The 22,141-nt window shown below is 38.9% G+C and overlaps 1 protein-coding gene across 2 annotated transcripts in view; it reads right to left on the bottom strand.

Moving 5' to 3' along the window:
* Positions 1-22,141, bottom strand: part of frmpd3 (FERM and PDZ domain containing 3) — a 116,032-nt gene that overhangs the window by 69,145 nt on the left and 24,746 nt on the right. Inside the window, exon 3 of one of the 2 annotated variants that reach the window (XM_078788065.1) lies at positions 6,840-6,932. The exons of the other annotated variant lie outside the window; for it this stretch is intronic. The gene's annotated coding sequence lies outside the window, so the exon portion shown is untranslated. The remainder of the gene's footprint in view (positions 1-6,839; positions 6,933-22,141) is intronic. 2 annotated transcript variants of the gene reach the window in all.

Here is a 22,141-nt window from a genome sequence, read left to right as displayed (position 1 = left end):
GATCAAACAGAGGAGGCTAATTTTAAGATAATAGTGATCAAGCAGCAGCTGCAATGGAAGCGAAATGGAATCAACTGCTTCCTGGTGTTCATGTTTCATTAATCAAACTACATTTTTTGTTCAAGGCATCCCTTTAAGCTCCCATCCATCCATTTTTCATACTGCTTTTCCTTGCTAAAGTCACAGCGGTATGCTGGAGCCTACTTCAGCTGACTTTGGTGCGAGAGGCACAGTACGCCATCGAGTCCCCAATGAATCTAACATGCATATTTTTGGAATAGAAGACGGAGTACCTGGAGAAAACCAGCGAAGTCTGCCTTTAAGCTCCTCATATGCAAAATAACAAACAAAAAAAACAGGGATATCAAGATGAAATTCCCTGAATTAGTAATGACTTTATTAGCAACCCTTTTCAGTGATTAATTAGAGCCACTCTTTATTGCTCTCTACCATATCATACTTATTGTGTGGAATTATGGAGTAATAACTATAAAAGCAATCTTCACTCGCTAAATGTGCTGCAAAAAAGGTCAGTAAGGATAATTCATAATGCCGCCTACAGAGAACATACTAACTCCTTATTTCTAAAATGACAAATACTTAAACTTGCTGATATAGTTCATCTTCAAACAGTTAACATATACGCATAAAAAAAAAAACTTCCAGTGGAAAAATATCGATTGATATTTTAAAGGTATTCTAACTGAATTTATACTGCATTCTAAGTTCCCCAGGGGTCAATACTGGGGCCAAAACTGTTCAACTTGTACATCAATGATCTCCAAAGTTAGGGAAGACTTAAAGCTGGTATTAGTATTTGCGGATGATACCACTGCTTTTTGTTCTGGAGGGAGTACAGACGAACTCATTAGAAAGGTCAGAGAAGAAATGGTCACACTAAAAAGATGGTTTGATGATAATAGATTGTCCTTGAACTTAAGTAAAACTAAAATCATGCTGTTTGGTAATAGCAGAAAGGACACAAATACAAATAGACGGTGTGGACATTGAAAGGGTGAAGGAAAATAAAATTCTGGGGATCACAATAGATGAAAATATGAGCTGGAAACCTCATATTACAAATATACAACATAAGGTGGACAGAAATATTTCAATATTGAACAAAGCAAAATTTGTTCTCAATCAGAAATCACTCCACACTCTTTATTGCTCTCTGGTTCTACCATATCTTACTTATTGTGTGGAAATATGGGCTAATAACTATAAAAGCAATCTTCACTCGCTAAATGTACTGCAAAAAAGGCCAGTAAGGATAATTCATAATGCCGCCTACAGAGAACATACTAACTCCTTATTTCTAAAACCACAAATACTTCAACTTGCTGATATAGTTCATCTTCAAACAGCTAAAATAATGCATAAGGCTACAAATAACCAATTAGCTAAAAATGTCATCCAATACTTCTCTACAAGAGAGGAGAAATATGATCTCAGGGAAGAACTACATTTGAAACACTTATATGCTAGGACTACGTTAAAAAGCCATAGCATTTCAGTATGTGGAATCAAACTATGGAATGGATTGAGTAAGGACCTCAAACAGTGCACAACAATGAGCCAATTCAAGAAACAATACAAGCAGTTGATGTTTGCTAAATACAAGGATGAAGAGTCTTGAACCAGTCATGATGTGCTATATATATCACTATATTGACACTTACTATGGTACCCATTATGTCATTGGATGGTCATATCACCTTGTACTTCGGTACGAGGTACATTAATAAAAAAAAACAAAAAAAAACCTTAAACTGTATTATGGAAAGCAGGAAGTGAACAAATGTAACAGTTACTGATTGTAAAAGTACCAGATGGAGGGGTAGGATTTAATAAGCTTTGCTTCTTCCTACTCCTTTTGGACATGTGGAACTGTGAACTGATTATGTGATGCATTCAATTGTAATCTGATGCATGTTCAAATGAAATAAAACCATTACTTGCATATGAAATGTGTGCCTCATTGTTTACCACAGCGTTGGATGCTGCAGTTTACATGGCAGCCAGCAGCACAAGCTGAGCTGTGTTCGCATCCACAGAGGACTGTCATCTCTCTATCAGCGACCAAAGGCAGCCTCGGTGTGTCTCAGCTTCTCTGCTCCAGGGACGTCAGATAAGAAAACCCACTGTGTATATGATGGCTGCAGCAAGTTAATCATCACCATCATCGTCATCATCATCATCCATATGAGCAACTGAACAGAAAGAGTTCTATCCACCGAGGGAGGGGGGCTTAGAGATTGAGTTATTGAAGATAGCAAGGCTAAATGCAGCTGAGGTGTCAGCATCACGATAAAAGGAGGCCACCAAAGCCTGAAGATGAGCACGTTGGTGATCAACTGAAGATGCCCCCCACCCCCCCTGCTGGAAAATCAAGCCTGACGTTTGTTGTGTCCGTCTGTCTGATACTGTAACTACTTTGCACAGGCTGTCAGCAGCCGGTGCATTGTGCTTATGCAATCAAGTGAAGGAGACAGGAGGGATGGACAGGCTGTCTGGTTTCAAGGTACATGATGTTACCAACAGAATCCTTGCTATCGTCATGTTATGCCTGGTTTGATGAATGGAGGGTCAGTGGTTTGAATACAAACTGGATTTGGTTTGAACGGGAACAAAAATTGGGAATAATAACTTATTAATGCGGCTGCACAGCGTCGAGTGGTTAGTGTGCAGGCCCCACAGCTTGGCAACCCGAGTTCAATTCCACCCTCGGCCATCTCTGTGTGGAGTTTGCATGTTCTCCCCGTGCATGTGTGGGTTTTCTCCGGGTACTCCGGTTTTCCTACCACATTCCAAAAACATGCTAGGTTAATTGGCGACTCCAAATTGTCCATAGGTATGAATGTGAGTGTGAATGGTTGTTTGTCTATGACTCTTTTTTTGTCTTATAGGGCTTATTTTCTGTGATTACATCTACTATATCGGGCAATACAAGTTTAAAGGTGACTATAGGGATGCTATTTCATGTCTAGAGGACTCTAATAACATTAAAAACTGTATTTAGACAAACAAGTTTCTGATGCTCTAATTACAAAAATTTGTTATTTATATATTTATTTATATGGGGCGGCACGGCAGTCTAGTGGTTAGCGCGCAGATTAGGAGAGACCAGGGTTCAATTCCACCCTCGGCCATTTCTGTGTGGAGTTTGCATGTTCTCCCCGTGCATGTGTGGGTTTTCTCCGGGTATTCCGGTTTGCTCCCACATTCCAAAAACATGCTAGGTTAATTAGCGACTCCAAATTGTCCATAGGTATGAATGTGAGTGTGAATGGTTGTTTGTCTATATGTGCCCTGTGATTGTGATTGTGATTGGCCACACATGTATAAGTCAAAGAATGTGGGTGTAATTTTGAAATATTTTAATTTTAGTAAAAGGAGGGTGAGGGGACACATACATTAGTATAGATAGAGTATAAGTACATATTAATTATTAGTATGAACATTTGAGGCCAATAAAAAACAATCTGCAGGCCGTAAATGGCCTCAGAGCTGCACTTTGGATACCCATGCTCGAGATTATGCTACAAATTGAAATAGACTAAGCTTCTATTTGTCTGTCTTGTAGTGTTGCTATAGCAACAGATCCCACTTCTGACACCAAAGTGGCATTTAAAGTACTCACGTCGTGTACTTGTAACATAATAAGACATGTGACAAATTGTATGCTAACCAAAAACTGTATGCAAACCGAGGCACAATTTTTGCGTGATCAACTTAAACCAAAAAAATTCATTAACCAGGGTGTACGCTAACCGAGGTTCCGCTGTATTGGCTTGCAGCTGCTCTTATGTGTCTGTTCTGCAGCGCAGTCTTGGTTGAGCCCCCCTTCCAGACTAAGCTTCTATTTGTCTGTCTTGTAGTGTTGCTATAGCAACAGATCCCACTTCTGACACCAACGTGGCAATTAAAGTACTCATGTCGTATATTTGTAACATATTGTATGCTAACCAAAAATGTATGCAAACCAAGGCACAATTTTTGCGTGATCAACTTAAACCAAAAAAGACATTAATTAACCAGGGTGTACGCTAACCGAGGTTCCGCTGTATTGGCTTGCAGCTGCTCTTATGTGTCTGTTCTGCAGCACAGTCTTGGTTGAGCCCCCGTTCCAGAGATCCAATCACCCCTGCCACAGCCTTGTGGCAAATGGCTTTTATGTAATCAATCTGCTCCGTCCGACTACTCAATGCGGTCGAGTCACGTATTGGTATGAGCTAAAAATAAGATTACAGAGTAGAGCGCTGATTAGAAGCTAGAAATCAATACTAAATGTTAACTTCAGAAGAGGTTTAATTAGCCTTTTTGTTGGGTGATACTTTTAAGCTTCTCTTTGTAAATGTTTATGATGACGGGGGTATGATGTGAGATTTCCCAGCTATAAAAAAACAAACACACACTTTAAGTTCAGGAGGATAAACAAACTCTTCTATTGCCTAGCAGTGACAGCCCCCACATGCCTGCTGGATACAGTAGCTGTTTATATTCTCCTCACAGGAGTTTAAGTTATTCTTTCTCCACTGCAGTTATATTTCCTACCCCCCCCCTTCCCTATCCTTTGAGGCCATTTGCATTCCGTCGCTGTTTGTTCAAATCTGTGTGAAGAAGTACACTTTCATCGCAGAAAGACTTAAAAATCCATTTGTGATGCAGAAAGTCCTCTTAAGAGTTTCAATCTTTTCAAACATCAATTTCACAGCACTTATCGAGTCAGCATGTGTGTTTTTTTAAAATGATATAGTATTCAGTCGACTCCTCTCTGTCGGTGACCTACATGCATGTGATAAAACACACGCCTGTGCGTCAGCATCATAGAGGGGGTCCTAACAAGTACCTCGCTTAGACAAGAAAAAAAAAAAAAGAACGCCAATCAGTTGATTATAATCCAAAAATGCTGCAGGGATAAACAGCATGTTTGTTAACACTGTGTTTCATATGCTAATTAAGATTTTTGTTTTCGCCAAACACGGTGTTTAGTATGCTACGCTGTGTTAGCACAACAAGGGATTCATCTTTCAGCCTGTCTTTCATTTAACTCCAAGATGGAAATGGAGGAATAAAATCGCCTATATTATTATAAGCGAATTGATTTATCAATCACATGCAGGGAATGTGTGTGTGTGTGTGTGTGTGTGTGTGTGTGTATATATATATATATACACACGCAACGTCTGATGACTGCAGCACAATGTGATTGCTGTATTGACCGCAATCATTCACAGTTATGGCCATGGCCACTGGCTTGATGGACCGGACCAACATAGAGCCCAAAAGTCTGCATCAGCTTTGTGCTCACTCACTGGCCGCCTGGCATGGAATCAATGCAGAATTGCAGATGTGAGCAAAAACTGCACAAGACACACACATACAGTACGCTCTCATTGCCAAAATGCTGCTGTGTTGTCAATAGCATGACAATAGAGAGAGTTCATAACCTTTCGAGAGGTATAAACGTGCTCAACAGCGATAAGAGCCACATTATTTATTATTTATTATTTATTATTTATTATTTATTATTTATTATTTATTATTTATTATTTATTATTTATTATTTATTATTTATTATTTATTATTTATTATTTATTATTTATTATTTATTATTTATTATTTATTATTTCATTCATTCATTTTCTACCGCTTTTCATTATTTATTATTTATTGTTTATTATTTATTATTTATTATTTATTGTTTTTTGTTTTTTTGGTTTTTGCTTTTTCATTATTTATTATTTATTATTTATTATTTATTATTTATTATTTATTATTTATTATTTATTATTTATTATTTATTATTTATTATTTATTATTTATTATTTATTATTTATTATTTATTATTTATTCATCAAAGAATGTGGGGGCAATTTTGATATATTTTAATTTTAGTAAAAAGAGCACATACATTGTCATACATACATGACAAAGAGTATAGATACATATTAATCATTATTAGTATTAATTATTTAATTTAATTATTATTAGTAATTTAATTATTAGTATCAATTATCATTTGAGGCCAGTAAAAAACAATCTGCGGGCCGTAAATGGCCTCAGAGCTGCACTTTGGATACCCGTGCTCAAGATTATGCTACAAATTGAAATAGACTAAACATCTATTTGTTTGTCTTGTAGTGTTGCTATAGCAACAGATCCCACTTCTGACACCAAAGTGGCAATTAAAGTACTCATGTCGTGTACTTGCAACATAATAAGACATGTGCCAAATTATATGCTAACCAAGAAATGTATGCAAACCGAGGCACAATCTTTGCATGATCAACTTAAACCAAAAAAAGACGTTAACCAGGGTGTACGCTAACCGAGGTTCCACTGTATAGGCCTGCAGCTGCTCTTATGTGTCTGTTCTGCAGCGCAGTCTTGGTCGAGCCCCCCTTCCAGACTAAGCTTCTATTTGTCTGTCTTGTAGTGTTGCTATAGCAACAGATCCCACAAAATACACGTCACAAAGTTGTACTAATGTCGTGTATTTGTAACATAATAAGACATGTGCCAAATTGTATGCTAACCAAGAAATGTATGCAAACCAAGGCACATTTTTTTTTACCCCTTTCAACGGGTATAAACTTGCTCAATAGCGATAAGGAGAAGCATGGAAATAATTAAGAGGGACTCTTAATGGAATATTAAAGTGCACTGATCAGAGGAGAGCTTATACATTAAAGCAAAAGGGAGCAATAATGATAAAGCCGCATATGATTCATACAGTCTAATAAGCTAGGAATTCAATTTACCTTTTCATGTGTATAAACAGATGCATGAAAAGTGAAACATATTTAAAAGAAAAGTACAAAATGTGTACTTACTGTGTTAGAGTGTTGACTCTGGAGGTTTTTTTTTGTTAGCAGGGATCGCCCATAAACTTTATTCCACACAAGTCCAATGTCCAATGCCGGAACCTGTTGAGGCATGAAAAACAAAACGTGATCTACTCTACACGGAGAAGCAAGAACTACTTTCTTTATAAATATTATAATATTAATTGTGTTGATTTGACCTCACAACCTGCCTGATATGCACCATTTATTCCATAAATGTATGCCATAAAAACACAGTACATATACAAAATTTGCTAAGTCTAGTAGTATATTGACACATATGCTGTAATGCAGGGGTCCCAAACATGCGGCTCATGAGCCAAATGTGGCCCACAGGACACTAGTTTGAGGCCCCCGTCTTGATATGAAAGTTTAATGTTAGTTTGATATGGATGCTGTATGGTATCATGTACCCAGAAAAAAATATTAAGTTTGATTAATGTTCATGTTAAAGGTTAAATAACTGTTAATAGTTATCCTCCCTATCCGTGTGGAAGTGGTAAGTTTTTGGCTATTTAAGTTTAAAGGAAATAACTTGAAGGCTACCATTTAGGTCGCTAGCTCTCTAGTTTGCGAGTTAGCATGTGTCTCAAGACCCTGCAGTTGCGCAATATGTTGTAAATAAAAGAGTATAAATGTGACTATAGTCGTGTTTTGTTATGTCTACAGGGCTCTAATAATGTAAACCCAGTTTTGATCCAGATCTGATCCAAATCCCATATTTGGCAGCAATTTAAATTGAGATTTATAGTTTCATTTCTTGTTTGCGGCGTTAGTTTGTTTATTTAAATGAATGTTGCCGTAGCAACGAGCCAGCAAACCTGTTTAGCTGGTCTTTTTGCTGTGATCGATTCTTTAACAAAGAGCCTTTCATTACCTAATAACCATCAATTATTCATCACTGCAATCATTCACACACGTACTTTGCTGATTTGTTATATTTACTCTATATTGCTTTTTACAATACCTTGTCTCAGTCTGTCCTGCGGCCATTTTTCCCTACAAACATATTGTGCCAATAGAGTGTAAGCCTTTGACCAGTCATGCCCCCACCCATCCGGACTGCATTGTCACACTGCTTTATTTGATGAGTGCAAATACTCGTGTCTGCGTGCATTGGCTCGTCTTCGCTCCTGACCTTCTCCCTCCATCACACCTCTCCTCTCCATCCAGGTCACACTCACACTGTAAACACAACCTGTGATTAAACTATTTTGGAAGCCTGATCATAAGGTGTGTTTGTTTTGTAGACCTCCAGGGAAAGGAATATAACCTGTCACCAGGCACAGGTATGTATTTTCAATTCATTCATTCATTCATTTTCTACCGCTTTTTCCTCACGAGGGTCGCGGGGGTGCTGGAGCCTATCCCAGCTGTCCTTTGGGCAAGAGACGGGGTACACCCTGGACTGGTGGCCAGCCAATCACAGGGCACATATCAACAAACAACCATTCACACTCACATTCATACCTATGGACAATTTGGAGTGTTTTTGGAATGTGGGAGGAACCCGGAGAAAACCCACGCATGCACGAGGAGAACATGCAAACTCCACACAGAGATGGCCGAGGGTGGAATTGAACCCTGGTCTCCTTGTATTTTCAATATTGAAACATATTGCAACCAAGTCATCCATCAATGGCGCACCAACTGCAGTGTGACCATGACAACATCATAGCATGGAAGCCATACTTAGCCATTAGTAATAATTGCAGTTATTCCACTTAGCATTTGATTTCAAATGATTTGTTCTAGTGCTGAGGTTTTATTTTAGACCACGGTACTGCAAAGTTGGCTGTAATCATTTTCAGCACCATGGACAGCGGCTCAAAAGGAACCTGCTTATCAACTCAGAGCTATACTGATATTGCAGTCACATTTAACCCCTCTGACTTTATCAACCAAAGTGTCTTTACAGTTGTCCTTTGCAATATTGCGGTTCAATTATTGCCCCCTGACAATATTGCGTCAATATCGCAATTTCAGAAAATTGATGAATGAATATTTCGATTCTGGTCACTAGGCGGCAGTAAGGACATAAAACATTAATGACCCCGAACATTACATTACCTTAACATTGCATGAAGTCATGAAGTCAGCCATGACATGTCCGACATAATGGAAGAAATGTTCTGCTCCCACACAGTGTGGAAGTGGTAGATTTTTTCCTTTCAAGTTTACAGGAAATACTGTAAATTCGAGGCTAAGCGTTCAGCTGGAGTCCCTGCAGCATAAGAGTTACTGGATGTTTTGTAAATAATGAATAATAGGAGTGTAAAGGTGACTATGGTTGTGTTATTTAATGTCTACAGGGTTCTAATAATGTTATAACCCGTATTTAGAAAGTCATTAAAAAGCTTTTTTATGCTACAATTGTTCCTTTTATTAACACTGACTGCTAAATTAATTTATAGTGGATGGGTCTGGAACCAATTAAACACTATAAAAAAGAGACAACTGTAAGTCCTGCTTAAATATATCATGTACTAACATAACCTTGGGGTTTGGCATATGAAATAAAAACTATATAATTTAGTTCCATATTATTATTGCACTTATCAACTCATGTTAATATGTGCATTGCAGTGTTTTTATGTAGTGTTAACCTAATGGCTAATGTCTTTGCCCCCACTAATTGTTTTTGCATGGTAGTTAGTGCGCAGGCCACACAGCTAGGCGATGCGGGTTCGATTCCACCCTTGGGCATCTCTGTGTGGAGTTTGCATGTTCTCCCTGTGCATGCGTGGGTTTTCTCCGGGTACTCCGGTTTCCTCCCACATTCCAAAAACATGCTAGGTTAATTAGCGACTCCAAATTGTCCATAGGTATGAATGTGAGTGTGAATGGTTGTTTGTCTATATGCGCTCTGTGATTGGCTGGCCACCAGTCCAGGGTGTACCCCGCCTCTTGCCCGAAGACAGCTGGGATAGGCTCCAGCACCCCCGCGACCCTCGTGAGGATAAACGGTAGAAAATGAAGGAATGTTCTGAAGTCTTGCTACTTTTGTTCATGTGTTCTTTGTTAGGTTACAATATTCTGTTATAGTAATAGTAATAGTGATGTTACATTTCCCTCCCATTCCATGTGGAAGTGGTATGTTTTGGCTTCTTATTTTGTCAGTCAGGACTGCACGGCGATCGAGTGGTTAGCGCGCAGTCCTCACAGCTAGGAGACCCGGGTTCGATTCCACCCCTGGGCATCTCTGTGTGGAGTTTGCATGTTCTCGTGGGTTTTCTCCGGGTACTCCGGTTTCCTCCCACATTCCAAAAACATGCTAGGTTAATTGGTGACTCCAAATTGTCCATAGGTATGAATGTGAGTGTGAATGGTTGTTTGTCTATATGTGCCCTGTGATTGGCTGGCGACCAGTCCAGGGTGGACCCCACCTGTCGGTAGAAGCTGTATAAAATGAATGAATGAATAATTGTTCTAGTAAGTACCCATTTTTGGAGACCTTGGAATTGTCCTGACTTTTTCCATATAAATCCACAATTCTGTGGATCCCAAGTCTCCTTTGATAAGGTAATAAAGATGCTGATAAGATAGCATGATTATTGCACAGGTGTATATAGGCTGGCCACAATAAAAGGCCATGACATGTACTTGCATTATAGGAAATATAACGATAGTGATTGCATAACCTGTATCTGATTTGTCTTCAGCTTTAATAATTACAGTACATTTTGCTTCCAGTCAAGGTTTTTAACCCCCCCCCCCCCATGCGCCCACATTCATTATCGACTGAATTCCTTCACCTCACTTTAATTGTTACTCACTACATCTCGCTCATAATGGTAGCATTAAAAGGACTATTAGGGAAGAAAATGATGGTTCAAGAACTGAAATGTATTTGACAAAGCTCTTAGCGCTGAGGTTTGGTCCACAGACGCTCCGATGAGTGAAGGTGTCAGCTAAAAGCCAACAATGTAGAGGGAGAGTGTTTATCCGGTAGAAATATAAAGTCTGTAATTACTCATACTTCTTTATGGTCAACATTCAGTTTCAAACGTTGGCTCCTTGTGATTTTGGCTCTGCGTGTTTTTATTTTCCACAGTAACTCATCGTTTACGGAAACTCTTGGATGCACTTGAAAATGAAATCAGCGCAAAGAAGTGACTTTGGAGCCATAATAAAGCTGCTGAGGTGTTCACACTCTTCCATATCTCAGCACTCCAGCCGCTTTTCCAATTTAATGCCCAACTTCAACATTATGAAATGTGGCTTCAGATCCACACCTGCACCCACATGGGTGCTGCTCCTCCCCGAAAATGAACACTTCCCTAATTAAGGTATCACTTTGCAGTTTGTTTTCCTCATGTGGGTGAGACGTTGACAGTCGTGCGGGCAATTACATTACACCATAAGAGTGCGGATGTAATTTTCCGCATTAGTATTCATACAGGAGAAACCTCTGTTAGTGACCCAGTGCGATGTTTGGAACATTAAACATTGTGCTTAATAACAAATGAGTAATCAGCGGCACTCCAAGAGGCTCGTGTCACTGAATTTTAATTTGCTAGGTCAGTTCAATCGCATGAAAACAACAAACAAAACGAGATTAACATGTGAAGGGTCTGTATTCTCCACTGGATACAATCATTGGCACCATTTAGTTAGCATGAATGTGTCTTATATATATTTGATATTTGATATCAAACAGTGACAGTGTAAAAAGTTTCTACTGAGACCTGGACCCGGATAAGTGGATGATACAAACAAAAAAAGCAACAAAATTAATCAATGGCTGAATTAAGAAGCTACAAAGTTAGCACATGAAGCAATAGCAGTCATAGAAAGACTTACCGCTACTTTTAACTGCATGAAGCAACAGGTGAGCAACTGTAGTAGTGGTGGGCAAAACCATTCATATCAGTGGACTGGATCATTCCGGTTCATTCAGTAAAAGATCCGTTCATTTCGGTCAATTGGTCGTTAGCCTGTGATCTCCCGGGTTGGTCCGTTCACTCATGTTCACTTTTGTTCCGACTCAACAGCGCAACAACACATGATGATAAGTGGTGTGTCAGTCATGAACGAACGGGTCAAAATAACTAGTTCTTTTTTGTGAACAGAATGAACGAATGATGTCATCGACAGTGTCAATCAATCTCTCGGTCTCGGTCTTTCAGTCAGCTAACCCCACCCACCCGAAGAGCGAGGTGCGGCGATAGGATAAGAAGGAATGGTGAACTGACTCTCGAACCGATCAAAAAAAAAGCATTTGCAACTGAACGGACTGAACGGGTATTTTAGGGGCGGTGACCTTGTTCATTCATTCATTCATTTTCTACCGCTTATCCTCACGAGGGAGCCTATCCCAGCTGTCTTCAGGCGAGAGGGGGGGTACACCCTGGACTGGTCGCCAGCCAATCACAGAGCACATATAGACAAACAACCATTCACACTCACATTTGGAGTCGCCAATTAACCTAGCATGTTTTTGGAATGTGGGAGGAAACCGGAGTACCCAGAGAAACTCACACATGCGTAGAACATGCAAACTCCACACAGAGATGGCCGAGGGTGGAATCGAACTAGCTGTGAGGCTTGCATGCTATAACCACTTGTCCGTCATGCAGCCCGACCTCATTCATTCCATTCACAAAAAAGAACGAGTTCTTTTGACCCATTTGTTCATGACCAACACACCACTAAAGTGTAGTAGCAAGCATGAGCATGGCATCTGGCTTAAATAGAACTAATTGGGAAGTGCTTGCAGGTGTGGACCGATGGCTCCGCCCAGGAACACCAAAAAAGGGCACAGCACAGCCATGAGTTATTTCTTGAATTCATTCATTCATTTTTTACCACTTTTTCCTCGCGGGGGGTGCTGGAGCCTATACAGAGAGGCGGGGTACACCCTGGACTGGTGGCCAGCCAATCACAGGGCACATATAGACAAACAACCATTCACACTCACATTCATACCTATGGACAATTTGGAGTCGCCAATTAGCCTAGCATGTTTTTGTGAATGTGAGTACCTGGAGAAAACCCACGCATGGCCGAGTGTGGAATTGAACCCTGGTCTCCTTGCTGCAAGGTCTCCACACTGTGCCGCCCTGGCCATAAGTTGTGTGGAAAAAGACCCCACTGATACAATCCCATTGAACAAAGAGACAAGGAGCGCATGCTTGGATGTCTTGGAAAGCTAATGGCGTCCATGTGACTGTGTCAGTTGACCATTCAGATATTACTGCGAGCCTCACGGGTCATGCCTTGCCCATGGGTTAACAACAATTTTTGTGTTAGCATGATTGACACTGCAACATGTGAGGTTGAATATTACACAATATAAACTGCAGAATCAAACCTTGCCTTGTGACATTATTGGGTGTTACTGTACCATCATGATGAATTTGCCCATGGCTATTTAGTCATTATTCAGTTAATGAGTCATTTTTTAATTTCTTAAATGTATTTTATAACACTTCTGTATAGATTTGCGTAGAAATCCCACTCTAGTTTTCCAATTATTACATAAATGTATAGTTTTTGTCTAATATGGGTGTTATCTGTACTTACCAGCTGTTGCATTTATCTCATAAATCTCATAAATACAACAGCAGTAAGCATGATTTATGTTATTTATTTAATCCCCCTAGCACCGGTCAACAAACCCCCGAAGAAGCTCATCATAATTTACTCATTTTAATGTTTACACCCCAGGACAGCATACATGGTTACCTAATGAACACGAGTGGGGTGGAGGTTCTGTAAGGGGGGGGGGGGGGGCTGTGATAAGGAAGATGGGCATCTAATTACTGCTTTCTGTTTACATAATGACTAAGTGTGGAGGTCTGTGAGATTGTGTTGGCAAGCTTGTTTGTGTTTAACTAAAACATTTCAAGGTTGAGCAAACACATTCAGATTAAATATGGAGAAAAATAATGTAGGAAAGGAATCACTTGTGATTTAATTTAGACCAGGGGTCCCAAACACACGGCCCGTGGGCCAAATGTGGCCCGCAGGACACTACTTTGAGGCCCCCGCATTGATATGAAAGTTTAATATCAGTGCGGCCCGCGCAAGTTTGATATGGATGCTGTATGGTATCATGTACCCAGAAAAAATTATTACGTTTGATTAATGTTCATGTTAAAGGTTAAATAACTGTTAATAGTTATCCTCCCTATCCGTGTGGAAGTGGTAAGTTTTTGGCTATTTAAGTTTAAAGGAAATAACTTGAAGGCTACCGTTTAGGTCGCTAGCTCTCTAGTTTGCGAGTTAGCATGTGTCTCAAGACCCTGCAGTTGCGCAATATGTTGTAAATAAAAAGAGTATAAATGTGACTATAGTCGTGTTTTGTCATGTCTACAGGGCTCTAATAATGCTTTGTTCATTTTAATCTGAAAAAAATTATTTGTCTAATAATAAGTTTTTATTATTTGCCGTTTTATTGTTATTATTATATTTATTTATTTATTACTGATTGATTGATTTTCTTTATTCTTGATTTGTTTATTTATTTTTCATCTTATTTTGTGTAGAAAAAAATTAAGATATTTGAGATCAGTGGAATGTTTTATCAGAGCTTTTATTGTAGAAAATCAAAACCAAAGCAAAGTTTATTAATTTTTCTGTTTTTAATAAATGTGTTTGTTTTTGTTTTTTTGGAAAACCTGATGTGGCCCAGTCTCGCGCAGACCCTAGCTCCAGTGGCCCCCAAGTAAATTGACGTTGAGACCCCTGATTTAGACAAAGATCCATTTTAGCCATATATTATTATTATTATTATTATTATATTTGGTGACTTATCAAATATACACAGGTACAGGGAAACAAACATAGAGAGTATATTTAAGAAAGTAATTTATTTCTAACTCAGAGCCATGCAGACTTTTCACAGCAACATTTCCCCAAGTGATCGTAGTCTCTTGCAGAAGTACAGCGTACACCCGCCACTGGTCAGGGATAAACTTTTGAGAACCTTGACACAGTTCAAGGGGCTGACTATAGACCTTCCCGTTCCCCAGATCTCATCTGCTGGGGATAGCAAGTCACATCAATGCGGGGGCAGCCTTGTAACTGACTTGATGGATCTGCTGCATCAAGTCAGACAGCACAAGATTCCTCATACCAAGTAGTGGTTTCTCCATAGAGAGTATAACTCTATACTATTGCAGTGTTTGGTTTATTGCCGTATACGTTGCTGTATACATTACATTGCAACTAACACTGTATATTCTGCCCTTTCTACATAAACTAATGTTTTACTGTCGTGGTGTACTTAATACACTCCTGATCGAAATTTAAGACCAGTTGAAAAATTGCAAAAATGTCCATTTTGCACTGTTGGATTTTAAGTAGGAGCTACAAAAAGCCAAACAAATAAATTAGAGGGAGGCTGTTTTGTTTTAAGTACAAACCATTAAAGCGAAGTAGGCTGTTCATCAATTCAAAAGTTTAAGACCACAGCCTGGGTGAGAGGTGACTTACAGGTAATCCATATCAAATTTATGACCACAGTCTAAAAATTCCTGACTTCCGTATGTGTGCTTTTCCCTATCTTTCTTCCCAAGATGCCTTGTAGCCACATAAATCATTCGTTCATCCGTTCCCTAAAACAAAACAAAAATATTTATTTTTTGTTGACTGTGTGCATTTGTAAATATGTGAGCTGTTTCTGAGGGTAGTCCTTGTTGTTGTATGCAATGGTGATGTAGACTGACCAATGACTGCATGAAGTATAGCTGATGGCCACTAGTCATTGGTAAATAATGACATGTAGATTGACCAATGACTGCATGGAGTACAGTAAGAATGAGATAATGACCTGTCATTGGTAAATAAGGACATGTAGATTGACCAATGACTGTATGGAGTACAGTAAGAATGACATAATAACCAGACATTAGTAAATAATGACATGGAGACTGACCAATGACTGTATGAAATACAGAAAAAATGACATAATGACCAGTCATTGGTAAATAATGACATGTAGATTGACCAATGACAGTGTGGAGTCCAGTAAGAATGAGATAATAACCAGACATTGGTAAATAACGACATGTAGATTGACCAATGACTGTATGAAGTACAGTAAGAATGACATAATGAGCAGTCATTGGTAAATAATGACATACAGATTGACCAATGACAGTATGGAGTCCTGTAAGAATGACATAATAACCAGACATTGGTAAATAATGACATCTAGATTGACCAATGACTGTATGGAGTCCTGTAAGAATGACATAATAACCAAACATTGGTAAATAACGGCATGTAGTTTGACCAATGACATATGGAGACAAGTAAGAATGACATAATAACCAGTCATTGGTAATTAACGACAAGCAGATTGACCAATGACTATATGGAGTCCAGTTAGAATGACATAATGAGCAGTCATTGGTAAATCATGACATCTAGATTGACCAATAACTGTATGGAGTCCAGTAAGAATGACATAATGACCAGTCATTGGTAAGTAATGACATGTCACCTCACCAGTGACTGTATGCTATATTTGATGCACCATTTATACAGTATAGTACATATCCAAGTACTGCCCAAGTATCAAAACCTGAAGCATGCAAGGGAAATCTGAAGCGTGTATTCATTGAAATGTTGCTATGCTGTGACAATTAAGACTTTTTTATTCTTATTTATTTATATTATTTAAAACAAGAACCTCTTCTTCAAACATTCCTCACTTTACAAATGTAAAGATGCTGTGCACATCTGCATGCAAAAGGCAACACAGCAAAAGGTCAGCGATTAATCAAATCTCCCAAAATGCCAACATGCAATAAGGTCAACGAGAAGTTCAATGAATGAAACAGACATGCCCCAATTTGCAGTTGCACTAGTGAAACATTTGGACCATCAAGTGTAGCTTAGTGTTTTACATGGAGAGATTATTCATTCATTCATTCATTTTCTATCTCTTTTTCCTCACGGGTGCTGGAGCCTATCCCAGCTGTCTTTGGGCGAGAGGCGGGGTACACCCTGGACTGGTCGCCAGCCAATCATAGGGCACATATAGACAAACAACCATTCACACTCAAATTCATGCGTATGGACAATTTGGAGTTGCCAATTAACCTAGCATGTTTTTGGAATTGAGGGTGGAATTGAACCCTGGTCTCCTAGCTGTGAGATCAGCGCGCTAACCATTCGATTGCCGTGTCGCCGACTAATGGATGTGACATTTTTAGGTAATTGGTTGTTTTTAGCCTGATGTATTATTTTAGCTGTTTGAAGATGAACTATATCAGCAAGTATTTGTGATTTTAGAAATAAGGGGTTAGTATGTTCTCTGTAGGCGGCATTATGAATTATCCTCACTGGCCTTTTTTGCAGTACATTTAGCGAGTGAAGATTGCTTTTATAGTTATTAGCCCATATTTCCACACAATAAGTAAGATATGGTAGAACCAGAGAGCAATAAAGAATGTGGAGTGATTTCTGATTGAGAACAAATTTTGCTTTGTTCAATATTGAAATATTTCTTGCCACCTTATGTATGTTGTATATTTGTAATATGAGGTGTCCAGCTCATATTTTCATCTTGTGATCCTCAGAAATTTATTTTTGTTCAGCGTTTCAATGTCTACACCGTCTATTTGTATTTGATGGTATGTGTCCTTTCTGCTGTTAGCAAACAGCATGATTTTAGTTTTACTTAGGTTCAAGGACAATCTATTATCATCAAACCATCTTTTTAGTTTCTAATGATTTCGTCTGTACTCCCTCCAGAAGAACAAGCAGTGGTATCATCCGCAAATAATACCAGCTTTAAGTCTTTCATAACTTTGGAGATATCATTAATGTACAAGTTGAACAGTTGTGGCCCCAGTATTGACCCCTGGGGAACTTAGAATGCAGTAAGAATTCATTTAGAATGCCTTTCAAATATCAATCAATATTTTTCTACTGGAAGTTTTTTTTTTTAGCGTATTCAAAACAGACAGCCGACGGTAATATTTGTGATGCACGATCAGGTTGATATTTTTAGTGTGAAGTGCTATGTGTCAGAGACAGTTAACTTGTTCTGATGTTTTCCACAATGACCTGTGTTCATAGCTCGTTGTGTGTTTGAAAGCCCACTTTTCAGAGTTTGCGTCAGCAGCCACCTGTGAGTAATTGCAGCCCCCCCTCCACCCCCCTCTGCTGCTTCAATGAGAGGCTAGTGATGAATAATTCTAACAGATGAGCATTAATGCAAATAGTAATATGTGTCACATATGTACATATTAGTTATTTTTTTACATTTTTTATAGTTATTTTTGCACTTTATAGAGCTGTACTGTACAGTACATACTAAAAGACAAAGCATTGTGTTGTTATTGGTGGCTGGATTTTTTTTTTGTTTCAATTTTGTTTCTGCGGTGTGCCTTATGACAAATGAGCCACAAGCGGGGAATGGCCCCCGAGCTGTGCTTTGTCGCTGTTTGTCGGAGTTCAGCGCACGGCATCAGTTCTGTGAGTAAACCAGCATTTTATTCGGTTTGATAGCTTCCTATTGCAGGTGAATGATGAAAGGTCGGAGGGAGAGTTTTGTTGTCATCGTTAACAAACCACATCACCGCAACTTGTTTTTTGTGTGCTAGCAACTTGGGGACTATATAGGCTTAGGGTTTGGGTTGGTGGGGTCAAAATGAGAAGTGACTGATGACATTTCTTTTATCACTCTCAGGGAAGTTTCTGATATCTTCAGGATTGATCGGCCCAAAGATTAACTGATTAATCATGATCGACCAGGCCACCCCGTGTTAGAGCAATACAAATACATGGGAAACTAATATATTAATTTATTGATTTTCTACTGCTTATCCTCACAGGTGTTGTGGCGGGGTACACCCTGGACTGGTGGCCAGCCAATCACAGGGCACATATAGACAAACAACCATTCACACTCACATTCATACCTATGGACAATTTGGAGTCGCCAATTAACCTAGCATGTTTTTGGAATGTCCACACAGAGATGGCCGAGGGTGGACTTGAACTCGGGTCTCCTAGCTGTGAGGCCTCCATGCTAACCACTCCGTCGCCGTACACCCTTCCTGTCATTTTTTTTTCTGTTAATAAAATACAGTGGCTGTCATAGTTACACAGCGTGATTAATCATGATTAATTATCTTTCTGTTAATTAATTACAGTGGCTGAAATAGTTACACATGGTGATTAATCATAATTAATTAATTTGTAAATTGTGATTATTCATTCATTAATTTTCTGTACCACTTATCCCCACGAGCGTTGCAGGCATGCTGGAGCCTATCCCAGCTGTCTTCAGGCGAACACCCTGGACTGGTGGCCAACCAATCACAGGGCACATATAGACAAACAACCATTCACACTCACATTCATACCTATGGACAATTTGGAGTCTCCAATTAACCTAGCATGTTTTTGGAATGTGTACCCGGAGCATGTTTTTGGAATGTGTACCCGGTGCAAACTCCACACAGAGATGAGAATCGAACCCGGGTCTCCTCGTCTGGCCTGCTCGCTAACCACTTGTCCACCGTGCAGCCCAAACCATGACTACTCTGATTGAAAAATGCAATCACTTTGCAGCCCCAATAATGACATTAATATTTTTATTGCAGAACTGCACTGAAAACAGAAAACTCCACACAGAGATGATCGGGGTGGAATTGAACTCGGGTCTCCTAGCTGTGAGGACTGCGCGCTAACCACTCGATCACCGTGCAGTCTGGGAAACCAATTGTAATACCAAATTAGCAAAAAAAGTAGTTGGGGCTGGCACTGTGACAAGGAGATTACTTACTGACTTGATGACTTGAGTGCCTCATGACAACAATGCAATCCTTTGCCCATTTGCTGAGAATGCGGCCCCTTGTGCAAAATGGATAGGGGGGTCTTCTGTGTATAGGGAGGGGCAAAATTGTGACGTAAATGACACCCTGTGTCGTTATATAATGGTCATTTGGGTGAACTTCATGTTGGGAGGTCTTGACTCACAGCCACTGTAATGAGTTTAAGTCCCTAAAAGGTGGTTTGTAGTGTGGAAGTGGTTCTTATCCAAGCCTTTGATTAACTGACGAATAGTTTATTTCTGTTCAATATTTACTTACTACAAATATAAATCTATCAGAACTGTTTTTTATGAAAATTTTTTCAACTGGCTTCTTCAACTCACAACAAGTTTATAACAGATTTCTTCAAGTTTCGTCCCAATCAAATGAAACACAAAGAAGTCTAGAACCTGTGCAGAGAAAGCAGAATACAAATAAGACAACTTTCTATTTCAGGAAATTGCACTCAATCCAACAGCGTGACATCTTCCCCCAGCAGATAACTCTGAAGAGATCTCCATATGCGGATGCACTGAGGACATAACGATTACAGAGTGCTGCTCTCCATCAAGGATGAAGCTGCTTGTCATTTGAAAGGCCAACCATTAGAAGTGAAGGAGGTCTGTCTTTAAAACTACGACTACTTTAAAAGTACGGCACGCTAGTCGTCACTTTATGGTATGGTAGAAGAGCTTATGGAATTTAGGGTGCGTTCACAATTACCATGTTGGGTTCTGTTGAAGGGATTAACTGCAAATGTTTCAAGATTAAAAGTTTTCAACCAAAACAATGTGAAAACATCATTACCGGCTAGCATAATTTACCAATAATAGTTAAAAAAATTATGTGATTTTTTTTTTCACAATAATGGGTTAAAAAAAGTGTTAAAAAAACTGACATGCTCACGTCTGGTATTCACGTATATGTCGTAGCATGTCAGAGAGGTAGCCAAATCCCGGGCAGGGAATCCTGTAATCCAGGGGTCTCAAACACGCGGCCCGCAGGACACTAGTTTGAGGCCCCCGCCAAGTTTGATATGGATGCTGTATGGTATCATGTACCCAGAAAAAATTATTACGTTTGATTAATGTTCATGTTAAAGGTTAAATAACTGTTAATAGTTATCCTCCCTATCCGTGTGGAAGTGGTAAGTTTTTGGCTATTTAAGTTTAAAGGCAATAACTTGAAGGCTACCGTTTAGGTCGCTAGCTCTCTAGTTTGCGAGTTAGCATGTGTCTCAAGACCCTGCAGTTGCGCAATATGTTGTAAATAAAAAGAGTATAAATGTGACTATAGTCGTGTTTTGTCATGTCTACAGGGCTCTAATAATGCTTTGTTCATTTTATTTATTTATTATTATTTATCTTCTTTTGTGTCTGTTATTATACGGGAGCCAGGCAACGACATTTCGTTGGCAATTTCACTACTGTGTTTTTCTGCAATGACAATAAAGGGAGTCTATCTATCTATCTATTTTAATCTGAAAAAAATTATTTGTCTACCTACCAACTATATGTGGTTTATTAAGTTTTTATTATTATTATTATTATTATTATTATTATTATTATTATTATTATTATTATTATTATTATTATTATTATTATTATTATTATTATTATATTTATTACTGATTGATTGATTTTCTTCATTATTGATTTGTTTATTTATTTTTCATCTTATTTTGTGCAGAAAAATAAAAAGATATTTGAGAACAGTGGAATGTTTTATCAGAGCTTTTCTTGTCGAAAATCAGAACCAAAGAACAATGAACAACTCAGATTCTGTGTCCTTTCTTTCTACTTATAAGTACTGTGCACCCTGCATTGATGAGGCGTTCAAGCGCACTACATACTGTATGTTCTGTGTGCTTTCTTCATTACGGCTGCACAATGACCCACCATGACAGAATTTGATTGTTCTAATGTCAATTTTTTTTTTTTCAATTTGAGTAGTTCAAAATTATTGGCGAAAAAGGCTGACTGGTCCCCTTTCTTACCTGCACAGTTCATTCAAGTTACAAACCATTGAACATGATCTATAGCGTCTCCCCCCCAGGGCTGATGGGTAGTATGCAAAACGGCTCTTCCTGCAATCAGCATGAGCCATAAATTTGCAATGTTAGATGTGCACAAATGGGTGGGGTTTGGCTTCGGATGGCAGCACAGTGTCCTTTTGTCTCCTCAGCAATCCTGTCAAGAATCTTTGCACCATTTTTTAATGCAAACGCCATAAACCCGACATCATAAAAGTCACCTGCAGTGCACCGCTAAAGTTAAACAGGAGCAAGTATGCTCACATCTCATATTGAAAAGTATGGACACGGTATCAACACCACCATTTTCCATGTGGACATTTGAAATACTTGTTGTTTTTTTTTTTTTTAAAAAAACCTAATCATGAAGTTTGCCAGCACACCACTTGTACAGTAAATGATGTCTCAAGATCAGGGTCAAATTGTCAAACAAGATTTTCATCTCACCCCACCTCTTTCTGGAAGTGCAGCCAAAATCATAA

This window comes from Doryrhamphus excisus, linkage group LG22 (assembly GCF_037039965.1).
Source record: "Doryrhamphus excisus strain RoL-2023G ecotype Guam linkage group LG22, RoL_Dexc_Guam_v1.1, whole genome shotgun sequence".
NCBI lineage: Eukaryota > Metazoa > Chordata > Actinopteri > Syngnathiformes > Syngnathidae > Doryrhamphus > Doryrhamphus excisus.
Note: the sequence above shows the minus strand (reverse complement) of the source record. Positions and strands in the feature narration are given on the sequence as shown.